The sequence below is a fragment of the Hyla sarda genome, chromosome 5, assembly GCF_029499605.1.
Source record: "Hyla sarda isolate aHylSar1 chromosome 5, aHylSar1.hap1, whole genome shotgun sequence".
Taxonomy (NCBI): Eukaryota; Metazoa; Chordata; class Amphibia; order Anura; family Hylidae; genus Hyla; species Hyla sarda.
In genome coordinates, this window is record NC_079193.1 from 230,425,264 (window position 1) to 230,443,846 (window position 18,583).

Genomic DNA, 18,583 nt, shown 5'->3' on the forward strand with positions numbered 1-18,583 from the left:
AAGTCAGTGAATGGGGCTACAAACTGAAGCTGATGACCTTCGCACTTCATCCCTTTGTAAGAGGGATCGAGCATCAGATTCCCATTGTACGTGCCATTTATGAAGTGCAACCTTTCCTGCGAAAGTATTTGTCTTTGATCCAAGTAAATTTATCGAACTTCGGTACTGGTGCGAAAGATAACCCACAACATTAGTTTTTCTTCTATTAGACTTAAATCATGTGAGGAAAGATTATAGACCCACAATTTGTCAGGTTCCTTTTCTATGTTAAATCTGTCCTCCCTGGTTGCATCAGCAAGGGTGCGCCTAAAAAAAGGCGTTCCCATCTGAGAGGGGACCTGTGTTAAAAACATAGGCATTGTAGTTTGACTCTATGCAATGCTCCCTTGTCAGGACAGGGTCTGTACCTTTTGTAGTCATACCTGCACTGGTTATGAAGCCCAATGGTCCAGCTGGTGATAAACCACCAACAGCTAATACAGACGGTGTGTTTGGACCTACCGGAATATTTTCACTTGTCAGACCTGGTCTGGGACATGGTTGATGTTGTTGGTTAAATGTATTACATATATTATAGTGTCTGGGTTGAAAAGGCCTCTTTTGCCCTGTCTTCTTCCTCTGTAATATTTAGCCTTCCTCTTACTTTGTGGTCTCTGTTATCTACTTGTATCAGACAAGCCTCCTTCTGTACCTAATGTGTCTGATTCAGAGTATATCCTACCTGAATTAAAGTGCAACTGTCATGAAATCTGGGTGCAATAACCTGCACAGCCTTTGTACTGTGTGCAGGTGGTGGGTATAGCAATGTATTTACCTAATATTTGCAGGCTTTTATGACCTCAAAAAATGCTGTAGATCAAAGCCACTGACTGTGGTACGCGATGCCCCGCCGGCTCCACGCCCACCCTTTGCATGCGCCCTTCAGCTAATCTAACGGGTGTGCCCCTGCGTGTCACCCAGCAAGCGCTCTCTCCCCCAGCGAGCGCTCGCTCCCGCCGCCATCTTCCTCCACAGTTTAGCTGGATGACACGAAGCGGTGCACACATTAGGTTAGCTGAAAGGCGCATACGCTGGGACCTGTGTGTCAATCACACAGCGGTCCCAGCGCTGACATACAGGGGTTGGGTGTGGTGGCGGCAGGGCATCACGTATCTCACGCCACGCCGATCCGACCGTCAGCGGCTTTGATCAAAAGCATTTTTGGGGGTCATGAAAGCCTGCACATATTAGGTAAAAACATTGCTATACTCACCACCTGTACACAGTACAAAGGCTGTGTGCAGGTTATTGCACCCAGATTTCATGACCATTGCGCTTTAATCTGACTTGGTATATTAGACGGTCTTCCCTGTCCCCGGTTCTGATTTTTATACGTGTAGACCTGATCAGAGGCAAATTCTGTGTAGTCCCTTACAAATTTCTTATGTTCCTTCTCTTTAATTTCAGTCTTATATAGTTCCAGGTAAGTTTTTAATTTGTTTTCAAATAGTGCAAACTCAGGGTTTGTTGCAAAATTCCTGATCTCCCTAATCTGAACTTCCAACTCTGTATTCACTTGTGCCAGAAACTTCTTCTCGTATTCGAGAAGATAATCAATAAGGCGAATGGAATTCTCAGTTTTTAATTGTTCCCAACCATTCAGGAAAGTAATGTCCTCTCTATGGCAGTTAGGTGTAATATGGATCCTAAGACCTCTGAAGACTAATTTCTGTTGAAGATAGGTCTTAAAACTTGCTACCTCCCACCAGGATCTTATACAGTTTTGGTAGGTTTTTGAGATATTTTTAAATGCTTGCTGAATGTTCGTTTGATCTAATGGTAAAGTGTTCGTAGAGAACACATGTGAGGCTTTTGTTGCCAGACTTTCCAGATTAGGGCGTTGCGACAAGAGACCGTGTTTTACGCAACATGTGCCAAGAAATTGGGGTGAATCCAGGGAACTTAATCTCTCATATCAATGAACTACAAACAATACCCAGAGATGGGTCAGGGTCAATATTATGAACACACCTTTGACCCAGGGACAAGCCCTAGGTCACTGATACCCTTATTTTATCCCACCCCCTAAAACTTAGCTTTTATTAAACCTTCATAAAATATACCTCCTTGTGTGTTATTAATCTGTTAAAATGTTCCACTAGTAGCAATAAGCTTTCTTGATATACATAAAAACTCAGTGGTCTGCAGTACTGATTATTATTGCACACTAAGAAGGTTGCTAATAAAAGACTGATAATGCCCCCTCTACATGTTTTGTGGCATCAGCAACGTCTTCAGGAGGGAAACTGGCATCAACCAGTGAACTAGCTATTTACGAGCAGTGTGCGCTTTCCAGCGCCGCCCCCAACCGCCATTTTATCCAATCCGTAATCCGGTCTCAGACCGCAGTATTCTACTCGCCTAATTGTCCAATCACTTGCTTTGTTCCGTCCATCTATTCATTGGTATCGGCCAATCATCCGGTGACCTCCCGATACCTTATCAGTGAGCGTCGCATGATGCGCCCTCCCATTCATTGCCGATGGGCCCTATCATCTTTGCGCATGTGCGTTATTCCCGGCAGGCCTTCTATCCTCGCGCATGCGCATATAGTCTCAATTGGCACTTAGTATCCAGCACTGGATTTATTGTTATAGGCAGCACATGCTGGGAGTTGCCAAGGGCTTGCTAGGAGTTATAGTTATGCAACAGCTGAAGGCACACAACTAGAACTCCCAGCATGCCCTCAAGCTGTCCGTGCATGCTGGGAGCTGTAGTTATTCAACAGCTGGAGGCACACTTGTTGCTTGAAAAATGAAAAAGGGCCTCAATCTGTTGCATAACTACAACTCCCAGCATGCACAGATTGCCAAATGGCATTTTGGGAGTTGTAGTTGTGTTCCTCCAGCCGTTGCATAACTACAACTCCCATCATGCCTTTTGACTTTCCATGCATGCTGGGAGTTGTAGTTTTGCAACAGATGGTGGCACTTTTTTCCACAGTATGCATGGACAGCTGAAGGGCATGCTGGGATTTATAGTCATGCCACAGCTGGAGGCACACCACTACAACTCCCAGCATGCCATTTGGCTGTCTGTGCATGCTGGGAGTTGTAGTTATGCAACAGCTGGAGGCAAAAAAGTGCCACCATCTATTGCAAAACTACAACTCCCAGCATGGACGGACAGCCTGGGCATGCTGGGAGTTGTAGTTGTGTGCCTCCAGCTGTTGCATGAATACAACTCACAGCATGCCCTTTGACTGTTTCATCCTGGGAGTTCTAATGCAACAGCAGGAAGCACACTAGCCTCACCACCTGCTGTTGCCTCTGGATCCAGCCACCATGCGATCGCGCCACCAGACCCGCTGCTGCCTCCGGACCCCCTGCTGCCTCCGGACCACCGACGACACTGCCCAGCAGGAGCAGCACCAATCGGCCTCGTTGGCCCGGAAAAGTGGTGATTCGAAATTTTGCACAGAATTCCTGCAAGGAATTTCAGCATAGAATCTACTTGCTGCAACCTCCCATTGTTTTCAGTACAATTCTGCTGTACAGTTGACATTTTGGCAGTTCCACTACCAAACATCAGAGTGAACTTTACAGCAGAATCCAATGTAAATCCATTGGAGGCTGCAAAAAGCAGATTCTGCACAGAATTTTTCTTCTTCTGGAGAAAACCACAATCTTTCATTGGGACCGCAGTTATGTTCACAGCAGGTTGTCGCGGACATAGACGCCGAATCCAGATGGTGCAAATACACTGAGGAAATTCCTTGCTGAATTTCCTCAGTGTTAACAGATCCTTAGAGCTGAAGTATCACAAATGTTGTGCTGAACCTTCCCTCCTTGGCTTGACTGATTGCATGGCTTACTGCAGAAAGAGAAGTCCTATACAGCAGTCAGTCAAGGCAGTCAAGGCGGGATGAAAGAGTGAGAAGGCTTGGCACAGCTTCTTTGACACTTAATCTCTGATCTTCAAGTGACTGATTCCAGATAAGGTCACACGAACAGCATTTGCATCATATTTTGCATCATATTTTCTGCTACTGATTTTTCTACCTATTGAGTTCAACTGGCAGGAAATTCAGCTGCAGAAAAACAAAATATGCTGCAAATGCTGTACATGTGACCCTAATATAAATGGGTTATCCAGCACTTAAAGGGGTACTCCAGAAAAAAAAATTCAAATCAACTGGTGCCAGAAAGTTAAGCAGATTTGTTAATTAGTTCTATTTTAAAATCCTAATCCTTCCAGTACTTATCAGCTGCTGTAATGCTTGAATTTCTTTTCTGTCTGACCACAGTGCTCTCTGCTGAAACCTCTGTCCATGTCAGGAACTGTCCAGAAGCAGGATAGGTTTGCTATGGGGATTTGTTCCTGCTCTGGACAGTTCCTGACATGGACAGAGGTGTCAGCAGAGAGCAATGTGGTCAGACAGAAAAGAAATTCAAAAATAAAATAATTTCCTGTGGGGCATTCAGCTGCTAAGTACTGGAAGGATTAGGATTTTTAAATAGAAGTAATATAACTTTCTGGCACCAGTTGATTTAAAATAAAAAAATGTTTTCCACCGGAGTACCCCTACCCCTGGTATCCTCTATTCACAGGCATTCAGGCAGCACTGGCTTTCCCTGCTGTATAGAGCAGTGTGCTGCATGTGCTCCCTGCATTGTCTGAGGGAGTGCTCTATTAGAAAATCTCGCGCTTCCATAGACAGTGGATAGAGCTTGTACCATCTACCACTCCATTCAGTGGGAAGAGCCTTGCTTCTGTTCTAGAGATCATGGGTGGGGGGGGGGGGGGGGGGGGGGTGCTCAGCAGTTAAGCCCCTTGCATTCAGACACTTATTCCTATTCTGTGAAAGTGATGTGCTGCATAACCCCTCTAGTGCACAAGCATTTTTCTTTTTGTTAACATTTACTCTCTTTTTGCAGGAAAAAAAAATGCAATCTTGTCATTTCTTTTTTGCATTTTAAATTGACATTGTTCACCATTCAGTAAAAAATAACATTACAACTTATTCCCTGGACCACTACCATTACATTAATTTTTTTTTCTTTTGTTACAGGAAATCATTTTTATTGGTACCATTTTGGGATACATATTACTTTTGCAGGTGGATTAACAAAATACAGCTATTCTGGTGTGTTTGTTTTTTTGTGCATAGCACCTCACTGCAATTTTGTAGATACTAGGTGACACCGAACACACCATGTGTGTTGCTCACCAGATGTTTTTAGTTTTACTATTTGAGCTCACGATCAGTATGATCTCAATGATCCTTCTGGGCAACTGTTAGCATCAGGGATACTGAAGCCAGCCACTGGATGGGGAAAACATTTACACATGCATGGTATGTACAGGGGTGTCGAAATTTATAAAAAAAAAAAATAAATACTTGTCCACGGGACTAAAACGGAGCTAAATCTACTTGTCCCTAATGACGATCCACTTGTCCGGGCCAATTTTCTCTTTTACACTCTCGTTTTTCCTCCTCGTCCTATAATAGCCATAAATAACTACTATAATGATACCTTTACATTTTTCCATAACATATATGCTCCGAAACAAAAACAAAAAAAATATTGAAGTGAAATTGAAATAGTAAAAGATAATTTTGCAAATGTAGTAGTTTTCTTTTCTAAGCCATTTACCTTGTGGACAGCTAACATGTTCTTTCGATACTTTAGACCGGCCTGATTACAGCAATACCAGATTTATATAGTTTCTGTCATGTTTTACAAATTTAAAAACATTTCTGAACTTAAAAAAAAAAAAAAATTGCCTATTTCTGACCCCTGTAGCTTCCCCCCCCCCCCCCCCCCCCCGCATACATTCCCCCGCATACATTCCCCCGCATACAAGGCTGTATGAGGGATCGTTTTTTTGCATCATAATCTGTATTTTGTATCAGTACCATTTTGGTATTGATCTGACTTTTTAGGGTCTATTCACATGTACAGTTTTCTGCGCAGATTTGATGCGCAGGATTTTCTGCTGCAGATTTCAATGTAAACTGAATGACTCGAAATCCTGCACATAAATCTGCTCAGAAAACTGTACGTGTGAATAAACCCTTAATCGCTTTTTTCTGGGATATTATAAAAATTGCAATTCTGTGGTTGTTTTTTTTTTATTTTTTTTATTTTTTTTACGTTTACGTTATTTATTTTTTTGTTACACTTTATTAGTCCCTCAGGGGACTTTTAGGAGGAATCATTAGATTCCTCATACATATCAATAGAATTCTATTAAACTCCATTGATATGTGTGCTCTGCAATCCATTAATAGAGCCTAGTTCAACCTGGCTCTATCAATGACAGAGCCCCGGACACCAGGGAACAGAGGTAAGCCCTCCGGCTGCCTCTATAGTGGATAGCGCTTCGCAATCGCGCTTCGGGGGGGGGGGGGGGGGTGGGTCGGTCGATGCGATGCTGTGGATTGAACCCCAACCCCGAACATTCCCCCCCACACACACCCACGATCGCGCTGCAGAGGGGGGACAACCCCACCAGGGAGCATTCACATATCTCTTTAGATGCCGCTGTTGGCTTTGACAGCGGCGATCTAAAGGGTTAATAGCCAGCATGCTGTCTATTTTCACCGGCCCCCAGCTACTGAAAACAGCTGGGGGCTGCAGAGTATGGAACGGGCACGAGTCCGGAGCCTTCTCCATACACTCCTCTGAGCGCCGCCATGCTTGTTCAGGGTTTTCTGGTCCGGCATTGCTTGCCAGAAGCAGGGCTAAGGAAATGAAAAATTCACCTGCCCGGTGCCCGGAACTGCATTTCCCAGGCATCGGGCGATAGGAATTCCACATCACTGTATGTAGACACATATGGCAGGCCTGTACACCTTCACAAGGCTTCCCTGGCTGCCCATAGGCATTGGCGACTGTGTGACTTGGAAGCTGATTGGATAAGCAATACAAACAAACTCCTTACATGCCATGGTGACTATTTGCCTGTGGTATGTAAGGAGTTAAACTACAGAAGATTTCTCTGCGCTCTGGTAGTGAGCCCAGTTGACATAACTTTTGCAATCTGGGTGCAGGAGACCAATACTGTTGTAGCAGTGTAGTAAAATGGTAGCAGGCTTCAATAAGTATCTTTTAAATTGTTACTCTGATGGAAAAAGAAAATTTCAAATCAATGGGTGCCAGAAAGTTAAAGATTTATAAATAACTTCTATTAACCCTTTCCCGCAAATGGACGTGTGTATATACACTTCAATTTTTCCTGTGACTTAACGCAAATGGACGTCTATATATGTCCATTCATGATCACGGCGCCGTGGGTGGTGATTGGCGGGGGTCGGCCATCACATATCGCCGACTCCCGCTGCAACTGTCTTCTCCAGTGCCACTGGCGATTAGATCAGCCGTTTTAAGTGCTGCACTGCCGCATATGCTGTGATCTGTATTGATCACGGCATCTGAGGCGTTAATGGCAGACATCAGCCCGATCGCTGATGTCTGCCATTACCGGAGCGTCCGTGGCTGGTGACAGACGACGGGGCACGCCATAAATGTATGACTCTGTGCGCGAAGTGATGCTATGCAGCGCGGTAGATTTACGGTGCGTGTCCTTAAGGGGTTAAAAAGGTACATCAGTATTGGGATTGGCTGTTTGGTTTTGTTTTTTATGGTCTATTTACACGTACAGTATTCTGTGCAGATTTGATGCACAGGATTTTCTGCTGTTGATTTCAATGTAAACTGAGTAATTTAACACAGCTTGAAATTCTGCGCATCAAATCTGCGCAGAATATGATAAGTGTAAATAGACCCTTACTATCCTCTGAACCACTCTGCATCCAAAACCTTTATTTGGCTGCACAGAAAGCACATTTGTCTTTACCTCTTTGTAATAAGTTGCTTAAGGTCATGGTTATGGCATTGGATCAACTAATATAAAATCTTTTACTTTGTATAAATATTACTGTTGATTAAGTATTCCAGATTGTATACATTACATGAATTGCCAAGGGATTCTCCAGATTAGCAGAGTACTCCGAGCTTTATCGCCTAAGCAGATGCATAGATTGAATCAATTTAGGGTTATGAACTGCTTTTCCCATTATTTTATTATATTAACCAGCAAGCATGTCTCTTTGATATCCAACAAAACTACATTTGTACTTAGAAAAAAAACATTAGCTGAGCTACTTTTTATTGGAATTCTTTACATTGCAATTTTATCCTGTTATATATAGGTAGTGTCTCATTTAGTTATCATGGCTTACATAGCTCTGTGTTTACATCACTTCTTCCTAAGAGTAGGAAGAGTTCTTGTGAGATTAAAAGTATACATCAATATCATGCTTCTTCAAATGTAAGCCTTTTATCCCATGCATGTCTCGCTTGTCACGACTTTCGAATGACCCAGCGTTCTGACCAAGGACTTCTTCTAAGCTATGCTCATTAGATGAACCTCTTTGGACAATCATCTGTGTAAAAATAAATAAATAAATAAATAAATAGATAAAAAGTAAAAACATACCATGTTTTGTGTGCTATGTCATCCATAGCATGCTCCAGTTCCATTTTTAAATGTGTTTCAAATGAAATATTGGAAGGGGTTTAGTAAAGCCCTTGAATTATGCCTTTTAAAATGAAAAAAAAAAAAATCAGAGGCATTATTATTACTTTGCCCACTTGTAGTATTTTGAAAGAAGAGGTACTGTGCCTGTGTCCACATAACAAAAGAACCTAATCTGTGCTCTATAACTTGTTGACTAGAGTTGTCTAAACTTGCAATACTAATCTCATAGTCTGAATCAGGGCTGTGGAGTCGGAGTCGAGGAGTTGGACGAAATTTTGGGTACCTGGAGTCTGAGTCGGCAAACAATACTCCGACGCCTTCTAAATTTAGATTGGAATTATATATTTTTTTTTTAAAAAGCAAGTTTATATGTCTCAATTCACAAAAAGTTATAATTAATAACTTCTCTACTTTAAGAATAAAGACCAATGCATGCAGTGCCTCACGTAACCGCAAAACGAACACGTTAAGTGACCGTGAAGAAGCATGCTTTTCATGTGCTTTACTATATGGCACACAACGCACAATTAGGAGCGGCAATACTTATACTTTCCATAGTGTTGTGTTCTGCTGTTACAGGGAACCCATGGGTAATCTAGCCTCACTGAAAAGGGGTTAAGGATATATGTTTTTTGCAGGACTAGAGACACTTGTATAAGTGAAGGGAATGGAGGGTGAATAGTTCAAGACTGAAGCTGTAAACCATTGGAAAAACTGCTGCCATTCAGCTAAGGCTATAAAAACTTGTAAACTCGATTGTTAGCTTAAAGGGGTACTCCGCACCTAGACATCTTATCCCCTATCCAAAGGATAGGGGATAAGATGTCTGATCGCCGTGGTCCCGCTGCTGGGGACCCCCGGGATTGCCGCTGCGGCATGCGCTATCATTACTGCACAGAGCGCGTTCGCTCTGTGCGTAATGACGGGCGATACAGGGGTTGGAGCACCATTACGTCATGGCTCTGCCCCTCGTGATGTCACGGCCAGCCCCCTCAATACAAGTCTATGGGAGGGGGCGTGGGGGTCACGAGGGGCGGAGCTATGACATTACGCTGCTCCGTCCACTGTATCACTCTGTATCCGTCCCCCGAACTCGCTCTGTGTAGTAATGAAAGCGCGGTGCCGCAGCGGTGATCCCGGGGGTCGCCAGCAGCGGCACCCCGGGGATAAGATGTCTAGGGGCGGAGTACCACTTTAAACATGACTATGGAATTCTACTAGGGAAATCATGTTTTATAATAAATGCCCCTTCCTTGATCCTCCCACTGCCCTATCTTCAGCAGCAGATCAACACACAAACTTTTCAATACAGTAGAATGTTGGCTTCCCAGCCAGTAGTCCTGTGGTAATGACTGGTATGTTACCTTTCTTTCCTTCAAGGAATGTATAAAATACATTCACATATTAATACAGAGGAGTCAGTCGGGGAGTCTGAGTCTGAGTTGGAAGTACAGAAAACGTCGGAGTCGGAACATTTATCTACCGACTCCACAACCCTGGTCTGAATCTCAAGCCGCAGCAGTTTGTTCTGTCTATAAAAAGTAGTTCTGCTTTCACTACAAACGTCATACCAGACTGGAGCACTCACAATGTACTGTGTACTGTGGCCCAGATATATCAAACTGTGAGAAAAACTTGAGTGATTTTCCCATAGCAACCAATCACAGCTCAGGTTTCACTTTACCAGAGCTCGTTAGCTAAGCTGGGATTGGTTGCTGTGGAAAATCTCTCCACTTTTTCTCTCACACAGTTTGATAAATCTGGGCCTATAAGTTTACTTCATCTCTGTTATGGAGCCTTCATAATGGAATAAGTAAATTGGTGCAATGCAGAGCCCAAGGTCCTGGGTTCGAATCCAAACAAGAGCAACATCTTTCTTGTTTTGGTATGTTATCCCTGTGTTTGCATGTGTTTACTCTAGCCACTCTAATTTCCAAAAAATCATACTACATTGGTTGAATTGAAACCTAGACTGTGCTTTCCAGTGGGGACAAGAACCAGTGTGCGTGAGGATAGTTTCTACTGCTCTGCTATTGTATAAATAAAAAAAATATATATATCATGTCATTCTGATAAATTGCTGAGTTCTCCAGGGTCAAAATGACAATGCTTCCTGTACCAGTGATCTGTCATCATATTGTAAATAGAGAGTGAACTTCAGCTCCTTATTTATATTTAACCTCTTGGGGACAAAGGGCACATGCCCTGCATCTCCGATCCTTAAGGACTCAGGGCATACCTGTACGGGTTTAAACCATTCTCACCTGCGGAAAACGGGTTAAACCCAGTGGGTCCTGGTTGCTACGACATCCCGGACGTACGGCTAATGCCGGGCATTGGCCGTGCTCGTCATTAGCCGTACGTACTGGCTGCCGTAGCAACCAGGACCCACTGGGTTTAAGGTTGATCGCTGCATCTTAAGCGAAATTAAAAGAATCCAGGCAGCTCAGCTGAGCTGATCGGGACTATGGCGACAAAATCCTGATGTCCCCTACTAGACGACGGGAGGGTCCTCGCCTGCCTCTCAGTCGTCCGATCGGCGATCTACTGCTCCATGCCTGTGCAACAGGTCTAGAGCAGCAGAGCGCCGGTTACACTGAACAATGCTATGCAATGGCATAGAATTGAACAATGTATGCAATCAGAAGATTGCATGTTGTAGCCCCCTATGGGGACTTAAAAAAAAAAAAAAAAAAACATTAAAAGTTCAAGGGGTATTCCAGGAAAAACTTTTTTTTATATATCAACTGGTTCCAGAAAGTTAAACAGATTTGTGAATTACTTCTATTAAAAAATCTTAATTCTTTCAGTTCTATGAGCTTCTGAAGTTAAGGTTGTTCTTTTCTGTCTAAGTAATCTCTAATGACACGTGTCTCGGGAAACGCCCAGTTTAGAAGCAAATTCCCATAGCAAACCTCTTCTAAACTGGGCGGTTCCGAGACACGTGTCATCAGAGATTACTTAGACAGAAAAGAACAACCTAAACTTCAGAAGCTCATAAGTAAGGAAGGATTAAGATTTTTTAATAGAAGTAATTTACAAATCTGTTTAACTTTCTGGAGCCAGTTGATATATAAAAAAAAGTTTTTTCCTGGATAACCCCTTTCATTAACCCCTTCCCTATTAAAAGTTTAAATCACCCCCTTTTCCCATTTTTCTTAATACAATAATGTAATAAAGAATAAAAATGATATGTGGTACCGCCGCTTGCGCAATTGTCCAAACTATTAAAATATAAGGTAAGCTAAACCGCACGGTGGATGGCACACACGTAAAAAAAATACCAAAGCCCAAAATTGTGCATTTTTGGTCACTTCATATACTGTAAAAATATTAATAAAAAGCGATCAAAAAGTCCCATCAAAAGAAAAAATGGTACCAATAAAATCGACAGACGGCGCAAAAAATTAGCCCTCATACCGCCCCGTATGAGGAAAAATAGGTTATAGGGGTCAGAAGATGCCAATTTTAAACATACTAATTTTGGTGCATGTAGTTTATACTTTTTTAAAGTATAAAAAAAAATAAAAACTATATAAATTTGGTATCCGTGTAACCATATGGACCTACCGAATAAAGATAATGTGTCATTTTTACCGAAAAGTGCACTGCTTATGAAGCGTTAAGAATTTTAGAAGGGAAGGAGGAAAAAACGAAGATGCAAAAACAAAAATTAAGGAGTTTTTAAGGGTGAAAATAGGTGAGTCCCTAAGGGGTTAATGGAGTTATGTGGTTTTGACAATCCCTATTTGAGTGCACCTTAAGGACATAATACAGGGATGGGGTAGAAGTGTATTGATACTAAGAAATATGTCTGACTGTTTCTATGGGATGAGCAGCAAATACTCTTAATTTTGTGTGTACTTAGAAAGTCATGTACTTGTGTATTGTGGTTCTCTCTTCACATTACGTAAAGAGAATGTGTCATCATCTTTGTTTTTTTTTTTAATACAAAAAATAAAACGAACACAAAGATAACACATCTTAGATCTGAATAAATGAACTAATTGTATGAAATACTTTTGTCTTCACACAGTTGAATGTGCTGAAAACAATATCACACACAAATTATCAATGGAAATCAAATTTATCAACCCATGGAGGTCTGGATATGAGTCACACTCAAAATCAAAGTGGAAAACCACACTACAGGCTGATCCAACTTTGATGTATTACCCTTAATACAAGTCAAAATGAGGCTAAGTAGTGTGTGTGTGTGGCCTCTATGTGCCCGTATGATCTCCCTACAATGCCTGGGCATGCTCCTGATTAGGTGGCGGATGGTCTCCTGAGGGATTGAGGAATGTTCTCCCAGACCTGGACTAAAACCTCCACCAACTCTATGAGAGTCTGTGGTGCTTCGTGGCATTGGTGGATGGAGTGTGACGGGGGGGGGGGGGGGGTGGGGGAGGAGGAGTCCATAGCATCAATGTCTTCCCCTTGCAGGAACAGCTAACACACTCCAGCCACATGGGGTCTAGCATTGTCTTGCATTAGGAGGAACCCAGGGCCAACCGCACCAGCATATAGTCTCATAAGGGGTCTGAGGATCTCATCTCGGTACCTAATGGCAGTCAGGTTATCTCTGGCAAGTGGCCCCCCAGAAATGCCACCCCACATCATTATTGACCCACCACCAAACCGATCATGCTGTAGGATGTTGCAGGCAGCAGAACGATCTCCCGGCATCTCCAGACTCTGCTCTGCTTTCATTTGTGAAGAGCACAGGGCACCAGTGGTGAATTTGCCAATCTTGGTGTTCTCTGGCAAATGCCAAATGTCCTGCACGGTGTTGGGCTGTAAGCACAACTCCCACCTGTGGACGTTGGGGCCTCATACTACCCTTGTGGAGTCTGTTTCTGACCGTTTTAGTGGACACATGAACCTTTGTGGCCTGCTGGAGGTCATTTTGCAGGGCTCTGACAATGCTCCTCCTTGCACAAAGTCGGAAGTAGAGGTCCTGCAAACCTTGCCACAGCTCCCATTGATGTGCCATCCTGGATGAGCTGCACTACCTGAGCCACTTGTGTGGGTTCTAGACTCCATCTCATTCTAACACTAGAGTGAAAACACCGCCAGCATGCTTAAGTGACCAAAACATCAGCCAGGAAGCATAGGAACTGAGAAGTGGTCTGTGGTCACCACATGCAGAACCACTCCTTTATTGGGGGTGTCTTGCTAATTGCCTATAATTTCCACATGTCTTTTCTATTTGCACAACAGCATGTGAAATTGATCGTGTTGCTTCCTGAGTGGACAGTGTGATTTCACAGAAGTGTGATTGACTTGGAGTTACATTGTGGTGTTTAAGTGGTCCTTTTATTTTTTTGAGCAGTGTATATAAAATTGTTCTAGTAAGATAAAGCATTCCATTTATATATTTAGTTTTAGAATATTGAAGTTTTAATGTTATTAATTAGATATCTAAAGGGAGCTGCCACTACAATATCCTCTGTGGTGTGTCAAGACACCTATACATATGCTTTATTGCAGACACAGGGCATAAGAAAGTGAGGATAGGAGGTGTCCCATAGAGTTAAATGGCATAGACTGTTTATTGCACATGCGCATAATACATCCTATTTGAAATGGGAGGCCAGACACCATTTTCTTGAAGTCTGTATGCCTGGGAATAAAGTAGAAGAGCGGACAGAGAGCACTGAAAGAGACAAGGGAAGGGGGCATCAGGCAGTGCAGTCTTTGTACTGTCACATACAGCAAAATCCTCTCCTCCTGCTCTGATCTCTTCACATGTCAGGTAGCAGGAAATTAAGTTTATTTATAAAAGGTTTAGAGCTGCAGTAGCATCCATCTCCCATGGGCTGCTGGAGCAAGAACTTACTAGCTCACGGCTGACTCTAGGGTTGTTCTCCTCAGGTCTGCCTTCTGGCATACCAGAGACGTAGATCTCCAATATTACTGATCAGTGCTATGCGTAGCACCGAACAGTGACATGAGGACATAAAACATGTTTAAAAAAAAGCTCCTCCCCAATAAAATTGAACCCCCCCCCCCCTTTTCCCATTGTACAAAAAAAGTGTAGTAAATAAACAAACATATTTTGCATCGCCATGTGTGTAAATGTTAATAGTCCCGTACGGCAAATGATGTAAACTTAAAAGGAAAACTGTCACATGTTCACTCTTGCACTAACCACGGGTACTGACTGAAAGTGCGGGGGACGCTGATTCATATGATCCCTACCTTGCCCGGATCTGTCTGGCCGTTCTCCCCAATCTTAGTTTTTCTATATATGCAAATATGGCTGTAACTGGCACGGGCGGGGTTTTCAGAAGCCTAGTGGCACTGTGAAAACACCACCCCGTGCCTGTTAGAGCCACATTTGCATACATAGAAAAACAAAGAATTCGGGCGAACTGCCCGACTGATTCGGGCAAGGTAGGGATCATATGAATCAGCATCCCCCGCACTATCCGTTAGTACCTGTGGTTAGTGCGGGAATGAACATGTGACAGTTTTCCTTTATAAAAAAAAAAGTAAAAATAAATCCAGAATTGCTATTTTTTTGTTCAGATCACATCCCAGAAAAAGTAAATAAAAAGTGATCAAAAAGTCACATATACAATAGTCGGAATAGGAAATTTTTTACCACTCATTTTGTTAAAGGTTTGTTACTTAAAAAGTAGTACATTAATAGTAAAACATGGAAACATGGGTATCATTTTAATCGTATTGACCCACAGAAGAAACAGAACATGTCAGTTTTACCGTAAAGTGCACTATGTAAAACTAAACCCTCACCTTTCATGGTTAAAAGAAAGGTTTGATTCCAAAGTACAATTGCTGTGGAAAAAACAAGCCCTCATATGGTTCTCTGGATGGAATGTTAAGAGTTATGGCTCTTAGAATGCAAGAAAAAGAAAAAAATGAAGCTTGCTGCGTTACTCAGATCAAAATGGGCTGTGTCCTTAAGGGGTTAAGTGGAGTAGTCCCTCAGTTGGTACACTGCTAATCTGTGTTTGCATCTTAAAAAAAAAAAAACTAAAATGCCATCTGCAAAGAATGTTTGAGTATGGTGCCATGCCAGATACTGCATATGTTACGGCTTCTGCGGATCACGACTTACATTGCTGCTTGTCATCTGCGCAAAGTATAAGCATGTAACGTGCAAATTGCTTATCCTCTCTGTCAACATCCCAAACTTACACAGCTGTTTTCACTTAACTCTATTCCATGTATCAGATTTTATCACTTGTCAAGAGAAAAAAGGGTATTTTCCTTTTTTAAGTCCTCAAAATCCTATGTCATTAGGGTCAACTTACTGTGTAAGAAAAGGTCAATAGACAAAATTAGGCTAGATAACACTCAACTTGATGTTGATTTTTGCATCACTCTCCTTCCAAAAGCCATATCCTTATTTTTATAGCCACCATTTAATGTACCATATAATATATGAAAAGTTTAACATTCTTGTTCTTTTAGTGGAATGAGAAAAACCCTACAATTCTACCATCATTGGGAATGCTTTTGCTTGGATTAGTTTTTATATATGTGAAGAAAAGGAAAGCCGACCACTCACCATGTTCATCTTATTGCATAAAATACTCACATACAGGCATAAGGGAGAAGGAAGGAGCGGGGGGGGGGGTTACAAGCGGCAACAAGCTCCGTTTCGCACTAAGTGAAGTGCTTCTTCCGACCATTAGTTGGATTCGTTTTTATCGTCTTAACTGTGTGTAAGTTGGCAGAGTAGGCGAGGGTCACTAGAAATTAGGGTTCCTAAATATTTAAGTGCTTGTATAGCAGAAGTAGTTTTGCAGGGTGGTAACAGTGGATATAGGGAGTGTAATGTTAAGTAATTCATTTTAAAGATGGATAATTGGGAGACTCAAGTTCCTTCATAGATTTCAGTAAGGTAATCCGTGGATTAGAGGTTAAAAATAACAAATCATCGCCATATGCTTCTATCTTGTAAGATTATGGGGAAATGGCTAAGCCAGACATATTGGGATTCCACCCGGCATGACTTATTATGGTAGGGAATTGGCAAGTAGTATACTAGTGCTCTTGGATTTAGGAATCTGGGTATATCCATGGTATCTGTTACGAAACCACCTATTGGAGAAGTTAATATGTTCACTGAGATTAATCTCCTGTAAAAGTGCCGTGTGTGTGTGTGTATATATATATATATATGTATATGTATATCACGCAGAGTTCGTATCAGCTCACCCTCGCAATAAGTGCACGGACCAGGCGTGGACTCCGCCCCAACAAATGGAAGTAGAAAAAGGATCGTCCAGCACTGGACTCAGGGAACAGGTACTTTATTAGAATGCCATGGAGAACAAACAGGTACACGGAAACATGTGACTTGTTTCGGCTCGAGTTACTGAGACTTAGTCATACAATAAAATTGTTTCAAACATTGCTATTTATATGTGGGTTCGACAGGTGAGACACGCCCCGTGGGGCCGTGACACCTGATCCAAACCACATACAATTACAAAAGATCCACAGGTGAGTGTGCTAGTAATAGCTTGACATGCAATACACATTTAAACACATGTTCAGACAGTCACTTTAGGGAAAGACCACAATGGATTTTTCCAGTATGAAAAAATTGATGCAATAAAAATCACGGATTAAACCATGTGTTTTCACCACTGTACAGAAAAGCCTTGGAAATATATAGACATGAAAATCATAATACCGTATTTATCGGCGTATAACACGCACTTTTTAGGCAACAATTTTTAGCCTAAAGTCTATGTGCGTGTTATACGCCGATACCGCCCCAGGAAAGGCATGGGGAGAGAGGCTATCGCTGCCCGCTTCTCTCCCCCTGCCTTCCCTGGGGACTAGAGCCCTGCTGCCGGCCCTTCTCACCCCCTGGCTATCGGCGCCGCTGCCCGTTCTGTCCCCCTGACTATCGGTACCGGCGCCGATAGCCAGGGGGAGAGAAGGGGCAGCGGCACCTATTGCTGGCACCGCTGCCCCGTTGCCTCCCCCCATCCCCGGTGGCATAATTACCTGAGTCGGGTCCGCGCTGCTGCAGGCCTCCGGTGTGCGTCCCCTTCGTCGTTGCTATGCGCTGCGCGGCGCATGACGTCAGTGCGCCGCTCCGTGCATAGCAACGACGCAGGGGACGCACGCCGGAGGCCTGCAGCAGCGCGGACCCGACTCAGGTAATTATGCCACCGGGGATGGGGGGAGGCAACGGGGCAGCGGCGCCGGCAATGGGTGCCGCTGCCCCTTCTCTCCCCCTGGCTGTCGGCGCCGCTTCTCTCCCCCTGGCTATCGGCGCCGGCAGTGGGGCGCCGGTACCGATAGTCAGGGGGACAGAACGGGCAGCGGCGCCGATAGCCAGGGGGAGAGAAGGGCCGGCAGCAGGGCTCTAGACCCCAGGAAAGGCAGGGGGAGAGAAGCGGGCAGCGACTGCCTCTCCCCCTGCCTTTCCTGGAGATGTATCGGGGTATACACGCGCACACACGCACCCTCATTTTACCATGGATATTTGGGTAAAAAACTTTTTTTTACCCAAATATCCTTGGTAAAATGAGGGTGCGTGTTATAGGCCGGTGCGTGGTATACCCCGATAAATACGGTATATCATTAATATTACTTCGGCACAGTGAGGAAATTCCAAATTTAAAAGAAAAGAAAAAGGCAGAGGAAGAAATATGGCCACACAATGTACATGGAGACCGTAAAAACAAGAAAAAAAAAGGAAGAAAGAAAGAAGGTTGTATTATGTATATACCATCAAGATACCTAAAAGTGCATTATCTAGATACCTAATAATGAAGAATGGTGTCAAGTCTTCTATTAAGACCGTGAGGAAATCTGGTATTCAATTTAACAATCCAGAAGACCTCACGGTCCAGGATTTTTTTGTTTGAGATTGCCTCCTCTTTAGGACAATCTCACCCTCTCAATGTCCTGCAATTGTAAGGAGGATGTGTTACCCCCATGGACTTCAGCAATGTGTCTGGAGACCATAGACACATGCCGTGACTGAAAATAGCCTATATCAGATAAATGCTTGCGTATCCTAACCTTTAAGGGGTTGGTGTTACAACCCACATATTGAAGG

At 43.2% G+C, this 18,583-nt stretch overlaps 1 protein-coding gene across 1 annotated transcript in view; it reads left to right on the forward strand.

Moving 5' to 3' along the window:
* CDKAL1 (CDK5 regulatory subunit associated protein 1 like 1) overlaps window positions 1-18,583 on the forward strand; it is a 1,066,055-nt gene that overhangs the window by 306,718 nt on the left and 740,754 nt on the right.